The 21189-nt window shown below is 40.5% G+C and overlaps 1 long non-coding RNA gene across 1 annotated transcript in view; it reads right to left on the bottom strand.

The window, feature by feature from the left end:
- Positions 8212 to 21189, bottom strand: part of LOC110397053 — an 87455-nt gene continuing 74477 nt past the window's right edge. The window contains exon 4 of the long non-coding RNA XR_002437504.1: positions 8212 to 9433. This is a non-coding gene — a long non-coding RNA (uncharacterized LOC110397053). The remainder of the gene's footprint in view (positions 9434 to 21189) is intronic.

Genomic DNA, 21189 nt, shown 5'->3' with positions numbered 1-21189 from the left:
TTGTAGTCTTTATAGTAATGACTTTTTCTTTAGTTTCCTTTTAGTTTGTCTTACTTCAAAGCTTTTTGGCCTGCTTTGTTCAATGTGTAAAGCCAATATTTACCTACATGTCCATTAGAAGACAATTTCTCCTCAGTATTTCCAAAGACTGTTTCCCACAGATATGCCAGTATTTTCCACTTCGAAGGAGCAGCTCAGACCTAAGATTCCTATGCAGAAAGTGTCTGTTTCTCTTTTTTTTTCCCCTATAATATTCATAATCAATCTGGGTCTTATGGGCTGGAAGCTGTGCCTTGTCCAGCCTTTGTTTTTCATTCTAACCTACAGCATAGTTTCTGTTTCCTGTTACCCCCTATATTCTCATTTTTTCCTGATTGACTTTAAAGTAGGACTTCTGCTCTTGGTTCTAAACTCAGAGATACATATAAGGGTTAGTCCCACTTTAAAGCTTACCCTCTCTTCAAAGATCAATTTCATTTCCATGAGTAGAGCAAATGCCAGAGTGGCTAAGGGCTAGAACTTGGGAACAGGACTCCTCTGAAAGCTCTGTTGAGCAAATTCACTCCTTTCCCAAGATCCATCCTTTCCCCGTTCTAGCCAGTGAAATAAGCAGATGTTTTAATAGTTTCACCCTGCCTTGAGACAGACCTCTATGCCGTAGAGTTACGCTGATGTGCAGCCAGCTACCCAATGCTCCTGCCTCCTGCTCTTCCCTAAGGAAAGCAGCTTCAGCTTGCTTTGAGCAACAAGCAACAGATGTGAATGTTAGCTCAAGCTTGACCACTTTTGGCAACCAACATTAACTTGCAAAGTCACCTGCACAGATGAGGGAATTCAAGGCTGGGTATTAGGACCTTTTCAAAGACATTTAATTAGTCTGACAATGGCTTAGTTTTGCAAAGTGTTTTTTACCTAGTGGCCATTATAAACCCTCCATCATCCATAGCATTATCATTTATAGTTATGGTTCTGCGTCCCAGTGAATAATTTAAGCTGCACGGACTGTGAAAGTTTTATTACTATGTTAACTCTTCATATTTTTTTTCTCTGGCAGTTCTTTGAAACATAAGCTACTGATGCAGTTACTGGTGACTCATCGTCTCAGCTAGTATTTTTGATGCAAAAAAGATCAATTATTAAATTGAACATTTCTTTTCTTGAGAAACCAGTCCTTTTAAATTTCCTACACAAGGCAGGCACCTAGCTATTTACGAGCAGGAATCACATTCCTTGAATCTTCTGGTATCTCTAAGCACCTGAATTTATTGGATTTGAGCACAGGAAAATCCAGACAGTCTCAGTTAAGAAAAAACAAAATCCTATTAGGGTGCTCCTTCAGCGAATGAAATATATATTTTTTAAATAGGTCAGGTCAGATGAAAGGTTTGACCCTTCTGAGATTGAATCAAACAAAGCCTTTGAGCTAGTGTTTGCAAATTTTTGTACCCACCATAAAAGCATCATTTTCTTCAGTGTTGGTAGCAGCAGAAACAAGAATGTTGGCACATGGAAGAATGAGAATGCATTTAGCATTCCTGTACTCACGTGCCACTATTTGGCATAAATTTACCATAGCATGCCACTTACATTGTGTGCTAAATACCTGGTTTCGGAAGACATGCATGCCAGTAGTGAGACATCCTGCATGGCTAAGAATTCACTGTTAGTAAATAACTTCAGTAATTCTCAGTGTGCTAAGTGACAGAAGCCAGAAATTCTAACACAAGTTTGCTTTCCTCCATCATTCTTCTATCTAGTGCCATTAAAGCTTTAGTTACATCCTTTCAGAGTGCAATCCTATTCTCTTCTCAGCCTTAGGGCCTTCTACTGGATTAAATGGAATTTCTGGTTCACAATTGCTGTGAGATACATATAGGGCTAAATTGCTCTCTCCAAGGAGCAGCTGAAACCCATAACCAGAGATTGCATCACTGTAGTGACTGGAAAACAGGGTCATTTCTTCTCTGGAGCAGTGATTTGAGTCAAACTCAGGGAAAGCTGAGAGGAGACAAATTATGGGTTGAAAGCAACACATCTGGTGGCTCTACTCATCTCAGCAGATCTGTGCCAGCTCTCCCACAATCTAGCTCCCCTGGCTTTAGTGGTTAGGAGTCCAATCAGAAGCAGACACCAACACTGAGCTCCCCTCATCCTGGGAATAAGCAGGATGGCTGAGGGTGTCTGTTGAGCAACTGTGACAGCACCTGCCTCCATCGGTGCCATCCAGGCACCACGTGGCACATCTCAGAGCCTGAGAGCGTGCATGGGGATATTGGTGTCTGGGACAAGATGGCACACACTCAGGTCTTGCTTTAATGAAATATCTGAGTGTACCTGAGCCTCCGTAGAGGTCATGCTCATCCCACATACCACCTCAGTTCTGAGAAGAACAAATTACTGTGCCACCCAACCTGTCATTAAAGCACTGAGACTTTTGCAAGGGATCCAATTGGTCAGAGGCTCTCAACGCTCTCTGTCCCATGAGTACAGCCCCATAATATTTCTAAGATGCAGGAAATGCCTTACCTTGGAGAGGACAAATTATGGGTGGGACAGTCATAGCTGGATGTTCAGGACTGTGACCCACCGGCTCCCATAGGAAGACAACATGGCAGACCCTGCTGGGAATTTATTGCTAAGGCAAGCTGCCAAACATGCAGACCAGTGATGAGCTTTGTTTGCAGTAAAACAGATAAAAACTTTTTTTTTCATCATGCTAATCCCTATCCATTTTATATCTTTACTCAAGGACTGCTTCTAGGATATTACAAACAAATGGAGAGGCTGTACAGATGGGGACAGGCTGATGAGAGCGCACCCCGAACATAAAAAGGATATAAGCTTCTCAAGTACCCAGACCTACAGAAGGAAAACAAACAGGGACACAAGAGCTGAAGAGCCTGTGTGTATTTTTGGATTTCACTCTTTTTCTCTGAAGCAAATGCTCTCTGGGATATAGATTAAGTTCTCTTGTTCATTTTTCCAGCTGCCTCAAAAGCAGAGATGACAAAGTCTCTCATAAACTGATTGAAAGGTCATTTGATTTCACTGCTACTGTATCCAAGTACCTCTGTATCCTCCACTGAAATGTCATCGTGTGCCTTCTTCAGAGACACTACTTACGATTACCAGTTAAGATACATTAGGTGTATACGGAGCACTACAGATCGCAGGCCAACATCTGTTCTTAATTACAATAGTATACATTTAATAATCCCATCCCTGTTCACAGAAATATAAATGAAAACACAATATGGCCTTACAGTTTAGACCTTAAATATAAGGTCTATCTGTATTGTCTGCTGAAAATTAGGAATATTAGGAGCATTGCAAATATTGGTAACTCCGTAAGAAGCAATTTCTAAGTCACTAGCATTATATTATTGTTCCCTACAGTACAACCAGTGTAGATAAGAGACAAAGGTTAACTAACAATTTTTCAGTACAACATTTCCCCTCAAAATAAAATCCCTCTTTAATCAGAATTCAAATTTTTTTATAAGTATGAACTTACCATTACGTCATTCTGACTGTTCTTCATTTTGAAATGGTTTTTATTTATCCCATTATAAGGGTAAAAAAAACCCACAATATTAAAAGACATTTTTATTTTCTCCTGTGTAAACTATTAATTGGTCAAGAATTAATTTCACAGTTTTAGATGTTTCTCATCAAGTCCTAACAATGAGAGTTAGAAATGTTAAGACTTCTTATGAAAAAAGCATTTCTTTTTTATTTCATATAAAATGTCTTTATCAAAATGTTGTTATCTAAGGACTTTACCTAGATATCAGGTGCATTTTTATTAAAAAGAAGAAAAGAGTGAGAATTAGACAGAGGAGCATTTTCACAGATTGTCTATATACCGTTGTATGCTTTGCCAGCAAAAGAAAACCAAGATCAAGTTGCACAATTTCCCACCTCAAAAGCCTTGTCCTTGCTCACTCAAGAAACCAGGTTAAAAAGAATCTTATCTTAATTTAAGCACTGAAGATGTTGCATAGCAGCAAACAGTAGGAACTCCTGGGAAGCTCTTACCACCTGAGACCCCTGTGTGAGCTACCATCACCAAAGTCTCCTCAGCTGTGCTCCCAGCAGAGCCGGAAAGTTCACAACATGTTAGAAAGTTGACACTGGTATTTATCTTACTGGCTAATGCAGAGCAGCATCCATCAAGAGGCTATAGACAATAAGTTTCTTCAATGCTAGCAAAGAAAAGCATGTAATAGCAGGAGGGCTTCAGTAGCATAATTGCTCAAGAAAAATGTTGAGGAATATTTTTGGAGGGATCAAATGCGTTGAGTAAAAGGACTAAGATGCTTCTCAGTCACTCTCCAAAATCTTGTTCAGTCTCTTAAGACCCCGAGGAACAAGCACTCCAACTTGAGGTTCAAGCGTGAAATCAATTTGGAAATAAAATTAGAGGCATTATGCAACCTGTATGAAAGTAAAGGACTGAAGATACACGTCAGAATGAAGCCTTTCATTCGAGTATAAATAACATCAAGAATGGGAGGAAGCTGTGCTTGCAGAGTTATAACTTCACAGTGTTTGCTTGCAAGTCACTGTACTATTCTAAATGCTTTTCACTAAGTTTTATTTGAAGAGTAAATTTTAGGAATTTTATGATTATTTCTTATCTAAGTTTGACTGAGAAATGTTGCTGTCTTGGATTTTGGTTACAACAATGATTTTTAAAAGTCCTGGAAAAATAAAAAGGATTCTACTCTGTGCTTTACAAGCTATTAAAATAAAATACAGTGAAAAGAAACTGTAAAAGAATTATGCCTAGTACTGCTTGTCACCTCCTTCCCTTTTGTTCAGAGAATGAAGAAAAAAGGATGATGAATCTAAGGTATGTTTTTTTTGAGTCAGCACAAATTTTGTTTGCTGCAACACAGGAAAGACACTTGGATAATTCCTTATTATTTCTGTGACTTATTCTATCTATTTATATGTTTATCTAAATGCCCCTCATAACCACAGCACTTAATATTTGAGGATTCATTCTGAGTCCTTGTTCCAGATAAGAGATAAGAGAGTTCATCTCTGTTATAGGTTTGTTTACAGGTGATTACTTTAATACTACTGCTGCTTGATATCTTGTAATGCCCTGAACCAAGGATCATCTGTTACATTCATTCTAAGTTAAAAAAAAAAAAAAAAAGTTACACATAGGGGCTATGGAGACAAATAATTATAGAAAGAGCACCATCTATTGTCAGGTAAAAAAATATTAATGCTGTTTATAGGATTAGAGCTTCAATAGCGTGGTGACAGCTGTGGGATTGGGATCTATGCCAGCAGCTAAGCGGAAAAGTATTCTGAGTGCTTTTGGCCCCAGGATGAAATGGCCTAGGCGACACAAATGTCTCGTGTTATCTCTCATAGAATATGAGCTGCTGAAGCTCACATGGGGCTGGGAGGTTTTTATGCAGCTTTCTTTATAGGGACCTCTTAGAAGAAGCGAGCCATGAATGAAAATCAAGTGGTAGCACACTCTGCGGGGACAGTGTGGTATTTAATGGGATATTCAGATGACGTGGGGCAGAAAAGCAAGGTGTGAGATGTGCTGGCTGACTGCAGGCAGCACTGGGCATGGTGCAGAGTGGCTGGTGCCCAAGGCAGCAGGAGCATAGAGAGGCAGCAAGGCCTACCTCACAGCCAGACCCAGCTCCGCTCCCACAGGGCCAGGGCACAGCTGGCTCTCCCTGCCAGTCTCCATCACTTGGCACAGGACAGCTCAGGCTGCTCTTGCTCTGCCCTGCAGACATTGCTGATAAAGACCCTGGAATGGCCTGAGCTTTTGCCAGGATTGTGTCTGGAGAGGGTCAAAATTGAAGCGAGGATATTCCTCGGTGGCTATTTGGAAAGACAGACTCATCCCTGGCAGCAAGTTGTAATGCCAAACAATTCGTAAATCATTTATTCAGCTCTCTGAGTTTTCACTAGACAGATTCATTATTGTTTTAATACCTTGATAAGAATGAAAGGCAGTGACTCCCCAAACTAGGTTCTGTGGCCTTTCCTGCTGCAGCCAGTGGCAGAGGTGACAGAAGAAGCTAACAGGAATGAATTATATTCATAGAATATAAGAAATAACTTCCTCCCCCTTTCCTTCTCAAGCTTTCCCATGTTGCTGATCCTACACTGGGTCTTTCATTTTGAGGCAGCAGATAACAAAATAGAATAGAAGGCTGCAGTTAGTGGAATGTCAGACCAGCAGAAAGAGCATCTCATCAACTGAATGCAAGCTAATAACTCATCGGCTCAACACAGGCAGTGGTGCCCCTTGGAAGAGCATTTACCATTAGGAAGGGTATTCAGCTACAGAGGCTAAAGGAAGACAAGTAGGTGCATTTGTAAAAGAACTTGACTCTACTTAGAGTGCTGGACTTGGAAGTAAAATAAAAGATAAACAGTGGCCCAAACCATTAGCCAGAAGTGAGCTGTTATAGGTTTAACAGACAGGAGGGGACAACTGCAGGGATCAGGGAAAGCAAGTACAGGATAGTCCAGAAAGCCAGTGGGATACTAACACCTACCTACTCTGCAGGTATGCAAGCACTGTATCACGTGGGCACAGAATAGATGAGGGATGTGGAGATGAGGGAAAGATTTATACTTCATCTGTAATTGCACTGATGGACTCCTTTTTCTCCAGTGGCACTGCTTTTGGAGAAATATGTGAGTGCAAATTAAGGCAAGGCAAGCAATGAGTGAAAAAAAATATGCTCTGTCTTTAGCACTTAAACCAGGCAAAATATAAGAACCAAGCAAACTCCCACTGTAGGCAGTGACAAGCGAGTTCTTAACCACTGCATCAGCATACATAATCCAAAGAAGGATTATTGCAGTGGAAATATTTTTTTAATTTTTGTATATGCAGGCTACATAAAGTCAGATCTTGTCTTTCCCTCAAAACTTACTGGACCCAAGGTAGAGTGGGATCAATCTGCTTTAATCTAGTAATGCTTCTTTCTCTTTCACTCTCACCTTCTTTTTTCCTCTTGATTATATGATCGACTTACACAGCCTTTTTCATCAGTAGATAGTAAAGTTCTCGACAGTGATGAGGAGCGTTATAGTCTGCATTTATTGATGAGCGAGCCAAGGTAGAAGGAACTGCTGAAACTCCACAGAAGCAGAGCTGAGAGTAATACCCAGCCTTCCAGTCCCTGCTTGGAGCCACTCATCTACATCAGCTAATGTAATGGGTTGTAAAGCAATACAATGGAAATATTCAGGCTCTCATTTCCTACCTATTGTATGTTTCACTTGCAATTGAATTATATAAACTTGACAAAAGAAACATCATACTGTAATAATAATAATAATAATAATATAGCCTCTACAGAGGGAAAAAAAAAAAAGAGGAAAAGTAAGAGCAAGGTTCAACTCAACCAGAAATATTCTGATAATTCATACATACCAGAAATAATACAGAGAAGAAAACAAAAATTTCTCCTCTATCAAGTGGAGCAAGCTCCAAGCACACTATATTCATTTTGTCAACTGAGGTTTATAAAGGAACTTTTTTGTGCGTGTGATAAAGAGTGAATTTTCGGTGATTATTATTTATTTGTTTGCTAACTCATTAATATTTCTAGATATCATTAAAATGCAGCATTCTTTCTGATGGAACTCCAGAATGGAGTACTTGGGATTCAGGGGAAATTACGGAGAAAGGGGACAATAACAGCTGAATTCTCAACTTTGCACAAAGCTAAGTGAAGCAGTCCTACTTGGAGTTTAAGTTCTGATAAATCATCATTCTGAGAAATTAACTCCAGTGACAGTGAGTGAGTGCCACAAAGATCTCCGTCAGTACAGCTATGGGGCTCTTCACACTGAGAAGTCAGGGGATCTGGACTGTTCCCTAGCTTCAAGACAGAGAAAGATAAAGCTGTTATGGAGCATACAGATGGGAAGTGTAATGTTCAGAAAACCTGAAACCACCTCCTGCTTCTCACCCAGATTTTTCAAGGGTTTGGGGAAGTAAATAACATGTTCAGTTCTTTTTAAGTAAAACAGCGGTCAAAGACTTCTTTATCTCCCCATATTTATTATTAGGAGCATAATCTCACCACAGCTGGACTGTCTCTCACTAGCTATTGCTGCAGAGTTAACATCCATTGGAGAGAGGCTCTGAGCACTCCTGCTGATTACTGCAGTGTAAACCATAAAGACAAAGAGCACATTGCCAAAAGGGCTTTCTTTTCCAGGGCTGCCAGCTCAGAACCTTTTGCCAGCGTGGACTTTGTCTAAAAAGATAGACACCAAGGGAATGGCATAAGCCATCATACCTCCTGGAAGCATGAGTGAGCATGGACCAGATCCCAGATGGGAAGGCAGCTGGTAACAAGTCCTCCAGGAAGCTGTGTTCAGCAGCAGGCTCGTCTAGTGTGAGAGGTGAGTGGTGCGTGACACCTCAGAAGACCTTCCCAGAAGCAGGCTGTCTTTATTCCCAGAGAGACAACAAAAAAACTTATCCCCTCTCCGCATCCACAGTGCAACAAGCCTCCACCCATTGGGAGGCAGAATACAAAGGAGTACAAGACAAGCTACTTGAGAAAGAAGATATATTTGATTTTCAAGACCTGTTGGATATTGCTTCTAGTGTCTACACACAGTGGAGCTCCTTCAGGAGGATCTGTCAGGTGGAGCTTCCACTAGCACAGTCCTATTCTGTTCAGGTGGATAAAAAGCAGTCAGCCCTTTCTGAAGGGCCAGTTCCTCAGCTTTCCAACAGCTCTACTCACCTGGGCAAATTTCTTCTTAATCCTTCTTCAACTTATCTCTCTTTAGCAATGAAATTTCTTGGTTTTCCCTCCCTTTAAGTGTCTCAATGACTTTGCTTAATGACTGGCACGAGAAGTCATGTCCCACTACAGCAGAGAGAGATATGACCCAATATATTTGGAATGCCTAGCCTGGAAGAAAAATGGCTGGAAGGGATGTTTCACAAAATGCCAACTCTTCTGTGTTTTCTAAGCTTATCCAGTACTGGCATACATGGTGAGCACTTGTAGGAGCAAAATGTCATGTCTACAATCTTACAGTATTTCTTAAAGCAGCGCACTAAATAGCATGGCAGCCAATGGTTCTGGACCACCTCTGGCGGAGGAATGTGGCAGCCATTTCAGCAGCAACAGCAATAAAGGCAAATGTTTCAGGAGAAGAGTAATAACTCTCACACGCTTGGTTCTGCTTGCTTCTCCAAGCTAAAACATTAGCTCTCTGTGGGATATCTTGAAATAAAAATGTGCTTTCACAGTGGAGTCAGCTATTCGGAAGGAACAACATCAAGATTGCATAAAGGAAGATCTTAGAAACAAAATCAAGTCATGCTGATCCATATGACCAGGGCAGAGGTATCTTCCTCTGCTGGTGTGACTTGTGAGCAGGGCGATGAGGAAGTCAAGGACACCATCTGTAAAGAAAAGATAAAATTCCCCAGTAAGTCAGAGATGATGATACACAGTTACTGCAGCCAATGCTTTTTGAGAGCAAAGTATCAGTAAGGCATGAATGAGACCTGCTTGCCCTGAACTCCCTGAATTCCTTCTCTTTCTAAAATAAATAAATAAATAAATACCACTACCCTATCTTTCCATACTTCTCCCATAGCTAAATTAATGATAAAATCTTCATGATTATGTTCTGGCTTCTGGGCTAAGGCCCAGTTCCCATGAGCTGGATCCTAGCTGGGAATTACAGGGAACATTTTGGAACAGGAAAGGTATTCCCCTCCTCTTCATTTCTTCTTTTTCTTCTTTTTTCTTTTTTATTTTTTTAGAATATATGTCTCTCATTTTGAAGGCTGATGGAAGGGAGAGAACGTGGGAGGGGAAAAGAAAGAGAGGGAGCTGCAGCTGAGATGAGAATGAATGAAAGGTTATGGACAAGGTGATTTGAATAAATTTTATGTCCAGGACTGGAGGAATTATGGCATCTCTGCACGTCTTCAGGCCTTGAGGGACTGAATCTTTTGAGAAGAAATTCTAGAGACTAGAGGCTTAAATGGGAGGGGAATGAGAGCTTTGCAGTGTGAGGGCTTGAGCATGCATGACTGTGTGCGTCTGGCATGAAAATAATTGTGTCTTTCTCCCTCCAAAAAAGAAGAAAAGGAAAGCAGCCCAGGCCATGCCTTTGGGGAAATCAGCATATGGACAGAGCTAGTATCTTGGGCATCTGCTCTTTCCAGCAGGGAACAAATTTATTCCTTCGGAGCTGCCTGGTGATTTTCCTCTTCAGAACAAAACCTCTTCAGGGGAGGGGGATTTGACATGGTAAAAGAGCGCTCTACTACTGTTTCCTCAAAACTTGGATTTGACATTCACTGACCATTTGACGTATTCAAATATTTCTCTTACCTCCAATAAGTAATACACACGAATGTAATACTTTTGCTACTCCTTTCTTCAATAATACAATTTATATGAGGATTTCAAGGATATTTATGAAGAAATGCTGATATCACTATGGGGAAAGACTAGAATTCAGAAGATAAGCCATTTGTTCAAGGATATACAGTTTTGCTGCAGCAAGCTCAAAACTTGATACCAAATTTCCAAATTCTCTAAACCTGCTCCAGATCACCATTTTGGGCTCAATCTGCAGCTGCAGCCTGCTTTGAATTACAACAGAGCCAACACCAAACAGTGGCAAACATTTTGAAACCATCACGTAGCAAACATTTTAAAATTCTAGTCATGATGAACTGGTTTGAACTGAGCCATTTTTAATATTCTCTTCAGCATTTTCACAGGTTTTAATTTTATTTTTCAATATTATTTTGACACATAGAAATGGTTTTTCTTATTTTTTTTAAGGGAGAACCAAGTTTTTTTTCTCATTCACTTAAAAGGGATAAGCAGAGAGGGCACAAACCTACAGAAACAAAGGCCCCAAAACCACATCCTTGAAATTTGTAACAAATAACTGTGCAAGCAACTCCATGCTCCTTGTAACATATGCATGGTTTCAAGAGCTGCAAAAATATCCAACAGCCCAAAGGACTGAGCTGAGCCCACTACTCATTTCAAGACAACTCCTCAGAGTGCAAATGTTGACAGCAAGGTGAACAGTCTAAAAAATCACCTTTGTTTTTCAATACACCTTTTTCATGACAGAGAAAAACACCTTGTTCTTCATATACCACTTGTTAGTTGTATAACTCTGCTGGTTTTCACATTAAATATCTCTGAAAACATGTTGGAGGTAGTTGTGTGCCCACCCCATGCACTGCTTGGTGCTTTGCCCTTCAAGGAGCAGGGACAGAGACTCCTAGGGCCACAGCTGAAGGAGACATATGTGGGTGGCTTCCACCTGTCTCTGAAAACGCGTGCCCAGTGCTTAGGCAAAGTAGCTCTGCTCTCTTCCCTGATGTTTCTTGAAACTCCCCAGGCCTCAGTGTGTGCAGTTAATTGCCAGCCAGCTAACAGGATGGACTCTTTAGCAGGAGCTGGAGAGGCTCATCCAGTCCTGCCCACAAGATGTTAGTCATATCTTCAAGCACTGCCAGCACAGGGATATGATACAAACCTGTGCAGAAGCAGTTGTACCAGAGAAAGGAAAGACATAAATTATCACAGTCATGATGCAAACATGGCTCAAAACCCCAGTAGGGTAAGGCTCACCACACAGACATGGACTGCATCAGCTGTAGAAACGTCTCAACCCAGAACAGGCTCAAAACTGTAAGAACATTGTAAAGAGAAAAAAAGAAAACCATATTCCCACTGACAGTACAGGCAATAAAAAGGTCTCATGAAGCCTTCTTGTCTTTTGGATTCAGGAATAATTTAAGCTTGAAAAGAGAGAAAACCCTTGCACATATCAGAAGCAAACCACAGTCTCTCTGTGTCCTTGCAGACCCCACCACAGGGACCTGTACCCAGTTGTGACAGCAATGAGCACATCCTGGCCATCCTATGCCTCAGTAACTCGGTGCAACACAGGGTCCCCTAGCTCCAGGGAAATGCAGAACAGCCATCCTCTGGTTTTCCTTCCAGCCTATGCCTCTGCCGGGGTGGCTGGCACACTTCCACAGTCCACACCACTGCTGCACAGAAGCTCAGGCAGCCCAGCCCCAGCCTTGGCTGGAGCCAAGGCACCTCCAGGACAACACTGTCATGCTGGTACCACATTGTCCTTGTTGGGTCTTCAACAAAGGGTGGGCATTTGTAAGACTGAATGCTACAGGACTGTTTTCCTTTGTCATACACAGTATTTGTTTAGCTAGATCCTAACAGTAAGAACCCTGCTGGAGCATGACACTTAGTCCCAGCTGGACATGTTCTCCAGCATGAAGAGTGTGCAGGAACACTAACTTAGCTGCCCCAAGCAGCTGCTCATAACCTCTTTCTTCTACCTCTCTTTGTGTATTTGTGTCTGTTCTTACTCTAGGATTTGCTTATGGTAAAGATTTTTTCTTTTTGCCCATAAGTTTGTAAATTGTTGCTTCTTCAGAACAGTCAGGACTGGAGAAAGGTTTGGGGGAAAAATTTGCTCACCCCAAATGTATAAGTAAGGAGAAGAAATGTCACTGGGAAAGGAATGAACAGAAAAACAGAAAAGTTGTATTCTTTGAAGAAGCAGTGGCAAACTCACAGCATCGCTTGGACTGTGGAATAAGCCTTCACAGTGGGATCCAGCTGCCTACAGCTGGAATGAGTCCAGAGCCTTAAGTAAATGTGCAATAGACTACAGGCTGTATTGACATAGCTGGGCAGCCCAGGATGGTATCACCAGAGCAGCCAGGTGAAATAAGCTGTGAGGCCTCTTTCCCACTTTGAGATCCCATAATGCTTGCTTTTAGCCTGCACTGAGGCATACCTCTGTTTTTGCAAATCACCGACCCGAATTGCCCTGAATTCCCATAGAGTGTTAGCTTTATTTCATAAGCCCCTTTCTGAGCAGTGACTGGAAGCTGCCTTTCCTCCTCTGCGTTCACATGCCCTGTAGAGCCAATTTTGGGACAGGGAATATTTAAGGTAGTCATGCAGAAGCAGAACAGCTTGCACTGGAGGGGCAGAGAACTCTCTCCTGTATACACTGGCATCAGCAATGATGATGGCTAAAACATTGTGGGTTTTTTTTTTTTACTGTCTTGGGGAGAGGGATTCAGTTCCACCCTCTGCCTGGGGAGGTCTGTGTTCCCTGCCTCCAGCACAACTGCTGTGATGAGCAGCCTACAGCCAGCTTCAGGGAGCAAAGGATTCCCAAATCCCAGCTGAGAGTGGCTCCTGTCGCATCCTCTGATGAACCCAGCTGGCATCAGCTTGCAGGAACAGCCCCTGTTCCTTGCAGAAGTAATTTCTGAGAAATTATCTCACATTCTCTTAAGTGTTCACACTGAATTTCAAGTATTGGCATTAAAAGATTTTTCACTATCAATCTGTACCTGGAAATCATGGCCCTACCTGGTAATCTATGTCCCCATTGTCATTGCAGTGAAGTGGGTATAATTCTCAGTTGTTACAAAATTGTGACTGCAGCTTGGGGGGAGGGGAGTGCAAGTTGTATCAACTGGTTATATATTGTCTTCCCTTTTACTTTATGGAAAAACAGGATTTAATGCTCTACCGCAGAAATAAGGCTCCTTGGGTTTGCAGAGCTCTCCAAATCAGGAATTAATGACTACACTCTTCATCCTTAGGTACCAAAGCACTCTGTTTAGATCACTGATTACATTGTTTCCCTCATCTTACCGATGGAGTCTCTTAAACCTCTCGCTGTGATCTGCTGAAGACCAGACATCAGGTAAATGGCAGATGAGCTAAGACTCCTAATTCCTAGTCTGTGCTCTGTTGACTGATGTTATGTGAGGGTAGGAGACTGAGACAGGGAAGAATAGGTGAAGAGAACTGAGGCTACGTCAAGCATTTAAATCAGTCTCCAAACACTCAGGAAAATACACTCTGCCAGTGTGCCCACAAGTGCTAAATGACAGCTGAGTGCTTTGAGGGAGCCTGACAAATATGGGCATAGCCATCCCTTAATGGCAATTAAAAACAAAAAAAAAAGTGGTGTGCAAGTGAACTGCCTGCCACTTTGTAATCAAAGAGCACTTTGGAGTGTTTATCAGTTCTATGGCCAAGAACATATGAATTTTTTAATAATAGCTCTGTTCATATCCTCACCACTGCATAATGAACTCAGACCATTCTAAAGCCATTAATTAATCATTTATTACTGATTACACTTCACAATGGCACCTCAGATTGCTCCTCTGGTAGTGGTAGTAAACATGTCATGTTTACTACCTTTGCTACCCTTGCTTCACATTCAAGAGGCCAGCACAACAGCAATCCCTAACACCTCATTACCCGGAAGGGCTTCTGTGACTCTTTATTACGGTAGCAGCTCTGAAGTTCAGGGTAGCATAAGCTCATGGTATAATCTTGTTCCTGAGGATGTATAACATGGCAGTAAAACAGTCACAGATTGTCCATTCCACCACTGTGGGTGCCTTAGAAATATCTTTTAAAGCCATCTGAAACAGCTTCCTGAGTCTGCCTCTTCCATTAATTCTTCAGACCTCCTCTAAGACCTTCTCCCCTTTGTTTCTTCCTCCAGAATTGGTTCCTTCTTGCTCTGTTTTGGTTTTTGTAAATTATTCACCCTGCAGCATCTCTCACACCACCATTTCCTGTAATTTATTGTATCTACTGTGTTGTATTATTTAACAGTGAGAAGCATTTCAGGATCCAGCTTGAGATGTAGCACAGAAGATGTAATAAATCATGTTGTGTTGTGTAAAAGCCTAGCCAATAAAATGGAAAACTATTAATAGCTTAATGGTTGTTGTCTTGCTAATGTCTCTGTCTTTTGTGTTGATAACAAGCTTGTCACATTCATTCCACTGAAAAGGGGGCAGGAGCTTTTAAACTTGTTTGCCTCCTCTCAGGGAAATTGCTTTGTTCTTTTCAGTTAACGCCACATGCTTGTTAATGGAGTATTAATAATATCCATGCGATAAGCTTCCTCCATCAGACAGTGGAGTCCACTAAATAATCTCCAGCAAAGTCTTAATTCTAGATCAGAAGTGCAGAAGGTAAGGACACAGTTGCTGGCAGCTTATTCGGCTTTCATCATAATGTCATATCAGACTAAATTATTGAAGATGACTGGCAATTTACTTATCTCCTCTCAAAATTCAAACAAACTAGAGTTCCTATCATCACATTACATCTCAATGCATTTATAAATCTAGACTAGTAATCCAACCTATTTGCATATTATATAGTGAGATGAGTGTAAGATAAAGTTTTATTTGGCAGGTATGGAAGAATGGACATTTATTACCGGCGGCATAAAGACTATATCAGCACCTCATGCTTGGTACAGGATATATTTTTTAAAGACTCTTAACCCCTCTCTATTCTATGGTTATATCACCGACACCGAGTGAATTTGCCCAACATTGTGCTATTAATTTTGGTTGGGGGGGGTTCTCTGTCTTTACATCAGAATAAGAAAGAACAGGAATAAGTTTATTGCCTTATATTGAAAGGAGCAAATAAGAATTATGAATTCAAGCTAGATTCTATCTCAAATAACAACAATGATGTATTAATTATGCTGTAAAATTCTCACTGAATCTGTTATAAATGTAAAGTGCAAACACCTTCTGAAGGTGGATCAGGTATCCTCTTTGCTGCAGCTTTGACAGCCCGAGTGTCAGTAGCTTCTATTCCATACTCATGTTCCAAAAGTTTTCATTTAAAGACCGGGATAAAAACACATGTATTATCCACAACTGAATAACAGCTTTCACCAGCCATAGTGACGGATAGGATACGTGTGTTTTTTACATGCATTGTAAATGTTTGGCTCAACTCCAGGTCTTCAGTAAAAATCTTTACTGAGAGATGAGAAACAGAATTTCAAACCCAGCTCCTTAATGAAGGTATCTAAATGCAGAACCAGCATCCCTGCTTAAGCATCCCATTACATGGTTTCATTTTCAGAAAAGCAGATCACACTGGATCGGATTTTGTCTCATAGATTCTGAAAATGACTGCTTCTGACATGCCTTCTAAAGATGTTTTATGGTTTTATTCATCTATTCACTGCTTTCATTGGGAGCAATTCACACTGACATTTTGAAAGAGAAAATCTAACCAATGTAGTCTGAAAAAAAGATCACCTTTTTATGTGACTGTTTATCAGAAACATTATCTCAGATTTTAGTTATTCTGCAACAGCAACACTCATTCCACAGGGAAGTTATGATCTTTAGTTCCTCAAAAACAGCATGAGTCTGTTTTTCATGTTTTGAGCCACAGTGAGTTCCTTTTCATTCCTTTAATAATACGCTAGCCTCATGCTTACCGTCCCAATTGTGCGTTGCTTTGGTTAACTACTTTTGGTTAACATGTGAATGACTACTCATGATAAGAATACACTATCTAATATTTGTTTTAGCTTGAGATTGCTGTTATTTCCCTTTCTAAAGCTAGGAGGCATAAGATTGAATTAAGTGATGACTATCTTATCCACAAATAATCTTGAAGAAAAAAGCATTGTAAATGTACTAAAATGTCTTAAATATGTTAAAACAGAGTTGTGTAGGAGAAGGTAATGACAAGAACACAAAATATAAATTATTCCTTTCCATAGAGATTTCAAAACTCGCCATCTTGTAGAATATCCCACCTGAGCCCTACCTTCAAAAAAATTGAGATAAATAGACACAAGAATAAAGTGCATGAGAAAAAAAAAAATTAAAATCCAGCACACAATTACACTAGGAATGTGCATTAGAAAAGTGGTAATTTCTTACTGTTAATGCTTAGCAAATTATAAAAACTGGGGACAGATAAATCTAGCATTATCCCCAGAAGAACAGCAAGTAAGGAAATTACAAGATAATGAAAATTAAAAGTAAACAACACAAGGCCAGATAGGTACGTTTCCCTTGCTTTTTTGTCTATGAGATTGTGGGATATTATTGATTACATCGTATCATAGTACTGGGCTGGGAAAATGAAATGAGTCAGCAAACTGCAGAATCAGACAATAGCTATCCCGAGCAGCCTGAGCCCTCTCACTGAAGGGCATCCCAGTAGGAGATTTTTCCCATGTAGTTTCTCTTTCCAGCTTTCTAAAGCAAAATTGTCGGAAGAATGATGTATTTAGAAAGTGCTAGGACATGGAGGTTTGTGCAGCCATTTGTTCAAGCAGTTAGTTTAGGGTTGATGAAATCCCAACAGTTTATCCAATTTTTCTGACTAAATAGGCCAGTCTAATGAAAGCTATTACTTATCCTACCAGTCTGGCCTCTCTTGTACCTGCATGTCCTCCCACACTGTACCTCCAGTGCAAGCTACTGCCCCTTCCACTCTGAAGCATGGGCTGGACAAAAACAGGCACAGTTCTGCTGCTGGTGATGATTTTGCTGCAGAAGGCTGAATTGCCAGAGGGCAAGAGCTTTCATGTTCTTCTCAGTCTGTAACTGATGTGCTCTAGAGAAAACACATACAGAAAAATATCCTTGTGCATTTGGTGTGGAAGAGAGGGACTCAGGAAATTTCTCCTCGAGCAGAGTAGCAGTCCTCCTTCACTCTCTGCCTCCCTCCTCTTTGAAGCCATTACTGTCCCCCTGTTCTTTTCAGAAAAAAAAAAAATGCAGGAGTTTTCTGGAAAAGCCAAGGCTTAAATAAGCCGTCATATCTTCTCAGATAAACTTAACCCAGCTCCTTTACAGGTAGCACACAGAGTCATTATCAACACAAGCATAAAAGCAGATTTCACTCAAATGGGTTATAAATCAAAATCATAAACACCGAGGAATGCCATGGTACTGGGAGTTAAATCTTTTGACTTTGTTATGCCATGTCACTGAGGTCAGTAAATAAACATTTTTTTTTTTTTTTAAACCAGAAATGATGTATCTATTGAGCTTTTAACATAAGGCTAGGGAGATGCTCAGTCTTTGGTAAATGCAGCTTGTAGTCTTCTAGGATCCTGCTCTCTACAACTATCTGAAAGGAGATTGTGGCAAGGTGGGGGTTGGCCTCTTCTCCCACGTATCTAGCAATAGGATGAGAGGGAATGGCCTCAAGTTATGCTAGGGGAGGTTCAGGTTGGATATTAGGAAAAATTTATTCTCCTAGAATAAATAGTGGTCAGGCACTGGAATGGGCTGCCAAGGGAAGTGGTGGAGTCACTGTCCCTGGAGGTGTTCAAAAAATCTTTAGGTGTTGTACTAAGGGACATGGTTTAGTTAGGAAATATTGGTAGGTGGACAGCTGGGCTGGATGATCTTACAGATCTTCTCCAGCCTTGGTGCTCCTATGATTCTATACAAAAAGGCAATAAGCAAGAGGAAGAAGGCTTACAAAATTTAGTTGTCTGTCTTTTAAGCAGTGAAGTGATATTCCACAAAGTCCACAGAAAATCACTTTCTTGTGACACTGTACAAATAATACTGGTGCAAATATATGATGTGTTATGATGATGATCTTCAGTGTAAAAGCTGTTTTTATCGTAATTTTCTCCTATATGTGCATCAATTATTGTACATTGTCTTCATTTTTATCACTGAACTGAACCTAGACATCATGACAAATAAGGAATATCCTACTGCATGAGATTAAAGGAACCCAAATTGAAAAAAAATCACTGTGTTACCATAGATTCTCCAGTTCAGGTTCAGAAGGACAAAAACAAAGAAAATCCCAACATATCAGAATCTGAGATGCTTCCTGATCAAAAAGGAGAGAATATTGCTATGGTTAAAAAGGGATTGTATTGCACCTGGTTAGAACAACAGAATTATCATGACAAGAACAACTGGCATTTCCACTGGGAGCTGTCTGTTGGCTGGCAGTTTTTCAAGAAGGCATCTTGTTCAACAGCATACGTTACAAGCATTCCTGAGAGAAGGGTGGAGATTTCAAGAAAACTGAAGGATTTGATAACCTATATTCAGGATACTTTGGGCACTATACAGAGAACACTCTAATACTGTTTGATGTAATGATACATGTTTACTCCACTGGTGACAGTGCAAGACATCAGCAAATATTTCAGCCCACGGATCCAACCAAATGATCACTGCTCGGCACTCCCAGAGCAGGGAGACAGATTTAGCTGTGTCTTGGTATGAAGACCTCGATAATGAACAGCAAAGCCTTTATGTTTCATAAAGGACTAATTGCTTTTCCACATCTGAAATCTCTAATGCACTTTATAGCAGTGATCAAAATCATTCTGGTTCTTGAAAATATAGCCTACTCTCTAAAAAAAAAATTCTAGGTAGCAGGAGTTTAACCAGACATTGTTTAACCTCAAGCAGTAAGATATGTAGTTCATTTTTATGAAAACATACCATTACGTTCTATTTCTAGATAATGTGAAAAGTCCTTGACAAGCTACATTACGTAGAAAATAGTATAACAACAAACTAATTTTAAAAATGCTAATGGAAAGCAAGTTGCTGGAAGCTGATGTTGCAGTCTGCTTTTCCTTTTAGTGAGACACTTGAAGATGTACCTACTCTTCTACAATGAGAATGCAGAAACTGAACAGTCACCTTCTTCAGCCAGCACCCTCCAGTGCTACTCCTCCCCGGAATTCAATTTCTCTCAGGAATTATAAGACATCTTGCCCTTTTGAAAAGAGAGGTAGCTGTGGACTGAGTTTGATGGGAAGCAACATTTTTATATCCTACTGCATTTCTCTAATTCAGTTCCTTCTCTTCTTCATAGAGAATAATAAAATAAAACAAACCAGAGAATGCAGGAGTTGCTACTACAGGTCAATTCCAGGTGATTTTTTTAGGATTATCTGATAGGTAACATTAACAAAACCCCTCATAACACCTAGTGATACATTCATGGTGAAGGAAGCTATTGAGAAGTGGAAATGGTCATGCTTGTTACAAAAGACTTTCAAGAAACTGATAATTTAACTGAGGCCACATAAGGTTCAGTAGTTACGGGAGAAAATGGCAGCAACAGAAGAGGGAAGATAAGATCAGATGAAAGGAGAAAAAGCATAGAAAGTGACAATAACACCAAAAAGATGCTATAATTGGGCTTTTTGATAGCTATTACCTCCAAACTGCATCTCCCTGGGACACTCTGTGGCTCACCCAACTAGAGATTTCTTTGTAGAACAATTTTAGCCTGGACCTTTTTTTCTTTTCCAAAAGATTTACAATATTTTGTGGTAGATAACACTTCTGCCTTGGGTGGAAAAGGCTTAAAAAGCAAACTTTCTGATAAAAAAAATAAGTATTTCAGCAGCATCAGCCTCACCTCTTGGTTTCTTTTAGGTTCTTCTTAGTTTTCCTTCCCCTAATTTTTTTGTCAGAGTGTCTATAGTATCTGTGTTGTTTCTTTAGCCACTGATTTTGCAGCTGAACAGATGTATTGGTTGACTGTATGCTGGGGAAGGTCAGATCATGCACCACCCAGCAGAAGTCACTGCAGATGCCTCCACTGGCACAAAGATTTCCCTCTTGCACCTGCATTTTTATTGTGTTTTTTTCTGAGCTGGACCTTCATATGGTAGAAGCACTGACAGACAGACTTAAGCTAAATAAGAACCTTTGGGCATAGTCATCAGTCCCTGACTCAGTCTGAGTGTACTGTGACTCCATAATAAGCTGGCATGAACAAAACAGCTGCAGCTTCTGGATCCCACTTCTGGACAACTGAAATCCATGAGAGATGGAGGCAGGTTTTTCTTCCCTGGTGTCATGGTTTTATGATCTTTGGTTATTGGGCATATGTACTGCAAGTACACTGCCCTGGATGCTCAAAAATCAGCGATGTGAAGGACTACCTGGGACAGAATAAGGACGACAGGTTCGTGCATTAACATCTCCAAGCCTCAAAAAAAAAAAAAGAAAAAGAAAAAGAGGAAGCTTTTGTGCAATGGCTCACTGCTATTCACAAGTACTAGAGCCTGATCTCCTACGACATCTGTGTTTGAATTTGAAATAGATAATGAAACAATTCCTCTTCTTTGTCTTTTTTTTTTTAGTGGGATTTTTGTGTGTTTTTGTTGTTTTTTTTCCCCTGTAACAAATACTGTTAAGTTATACGCTAGAGATTCCCATGCTTTAGTTAAGCAACACAGCCATTACAGCCAGTCAGCTCCTTCCTCCTGAACAAACTCAGTATTTACCTCTCCTTGTGAAGATGAAAGAGACAGTGTTACTTTTCTTCA

The sequence above is a fragment of the Numida meleagris genome, chromosome 3, assembly GCF_002078875.1.
Source record: "Numida meleagris isolate 19003 breed g44 Domestic line chromosome 3, NumMel1.0, whole genome shotgun sequence".
NCBI lineage: Eukaryota > Metazoa > Chordata > Aves > Galliformes > Numididae > Numida > Numida meleagris.
This window is presented reverse-complemented; position numbering and strand designations above follow the sequence as displayed.